This window comes from Penaeus chinensis, chromosome 42, assembly GCF_019202785.1.
Source record: "Penaeus chinensis breed Huanghai No. 1 chromosome 42, ASM1920278v2, whole genome shotgun sequence".
Lineage (NCBI taxonomy): Eukaryota > Metazoa > Arthropoda > Malacostraca > Decapoda > Penaeidae > Penaeus > Penaeus chinensis.
In genome coordinates this window covers 23,994,422-23,996,921 of record NC_061860.1, presented here as the reverse complement: position 1 = coordinate 23,996,921, position 2,500 = coordinate 23,994,422, and positions in this window count along the sequence as shown.

The following is a 2,500-nucleotide window of genomic DNA, read 5'->3' as shown; positions in this document are numbered from 1 at the left end:
CTAAAAGAGACTGATATTTTTTCCCCTTAATCTGATAATCCTTTATGATCTCTGCACAAACACGATTTTCAACCTCACTCTCATTTATTTCTAACCGAGAAGTTTCGCTTCAGCATATCTTACTACTACCATTTTCCCTTAGCAAACTCCCTTATTGTTATCATCATTTAATTTATTTTGAAAAAAAACTTCTCTTTCTTTCACTTTGCATAATTACATTTTATTTCTACGTTTCACTATTTTGGTTTATGCTGACATCAATTTTTTTCTAGAGTGAATGACCTTTTATTCTAATACGCAATTTTCACTTGACTGAAATAATTATTTTGGCAAATGCAATCCATTTATCAAATCCAATTTGTTCAGCTAAAAAATCTTATGTTATCATTACCATCTTTATTATTCATGTTCTTTTTATCATTACTTTCATATTTGTTATCAAAATATAATTGCCATATCTTCTTAACATCGATAGAGGATTGAACTTGGTATTTGGAGAGAAAATAAAACAGGAAGCGAGAGAGAGAGAGAGAGAGAGAGAGAGAGGGAGAGAGAGAGAGAGAGAGAGAGAGAGAGAGAGAGAGAGAGAGAGAGAGAGAGAGAGAGAGAGAGAGAGAGAGAGAGAGAGAGAGAGAGAGAGAGAGAGAGAGAGAGAGAGAGAGAGAGAGAGAGAGAGAGACTGACTGATTGACTTTGCATTTGTATTTGTACATATGTGATTATATGCAAAGGCAAGTGTATATTGTATGCCTTTACTAATATATTTGAAAAAAAAAGTGTTTTCTTTTAAGACTACCAGTGTGAATGAGAGTGTGTGTTGTCTGAAAAAGGGAACAAAGATTCGTACGAAAGGCATCCAGCATAATAATAATAATAATGATAATAATAATCTTTATAATAATGATAGTGACAATAATAATGATGATAATAATAAAAATAACAATAATAATAATAATAATGATAATAATAATAATAATCATGATAGTTATTATTATTATTACTATTATTATCATTATTATTATTTTTGTTTTGATAATAAAAATCATGGTGATTATGATGTGATGATAATAATAATAAATAGATAAATAAATGTATAAATACTACTACTAATTATGATAATGATGATTAGTATCAGCCTTATTATTATTACTATTATTATTATTACTATTATCATTACTATTATTATTATTATTATTATTATTAATAATATTATTATAATGACAATTACGAAAACAACATTACTACTACTACTAATGATAATAGCGATAACAATATAATAATTTAAATATCAATAACGATGAGAAAGGGGGAAATAATAATAACAACGATGATGATAATAATAATAAAAACATAACAGCAACAATAATAATCAGAATGAAAATAACAACAATTATAATGGAAATAAGAAGAAAAATTATCATAATAATGTTTTCTCTATTCCTGTGTAACCATTTCTTCCTATACACAATATCATCCTTTTTATTATGTATGTCTAATTATTTATTTCTTTTATTTATTAAACGATTTATTTCTATAATTTTCGATCGGCACAGGAGCCCACTGACCACCAACCGCCACTTTGAAAAAGCCTGTTCCATCCCACTGGTTTCGCACTGAATGTTGGATTCCGAGAGAGAGTATCAGCTTGGATCTGTTTGTGTGTAGTGTCTGTAAAGAAAAGAGAAGAAGAATATGAAGAAAAGAAAAATAAGAAGAGGAAGAGGAAGAAGGAAAGAAAACAATTACCTGACATCCAGTAAAATCCCACACTTTGCTCTTGTTTTGTCTGGATGGACGTCGAGGGATTAGCTGTTAGCCATGAATTTGCATTACAGATGTATTGCTGCTTAAACCTTAAATTCTTGAAAACAATTTATATTTGCAAAGTTGATGTAGCTCTTCGTTAGCATCAAAACTATCGTTCTTATTATAACCATCATCATAATCAATATTATTACAGCTGTTACTCGTATCCTAATTATCACCAAAAAAGCTGCCACATTGGAAAAACATAATGACAACTGGAAAACATATGATTGCAAACGAATAATTCAACGGCGGAAGCTAAATAGTGTTTCATGAGAATCATTAACTGTTTTTGTATTGCCGAAGTATTCATTCTCTATCAAAAATTTTGGAAATGAATTAATTTTACTACCTTACATACTAATGCATTCAATCATCTTCTACTTGATTTAAACAAATGCCCTAAAAAAAAATAATTATAGAAAACAGAAAAGTTCCAATAAAAGCGAATAAGTCCATTAACCACAGAAAAGATCGATCATTTCCCGAATTTATCGCTCGGGGTTATTACTGCGAGAGAATGTCATGACTGTAACGTACATTCCCAAACGCTCATGGCCGACTACGCTTCAGATTAAAAACAGGGTCTCTCTCTCTCTCTCTCTCTCTCTCTCTCTCTCTCTCTCTCTCTCTCTCTCTCTCTCTCTCTCTCTCTCTCTCTCGTCTTTTCATTTCTACTTTCCCCCTATTATGT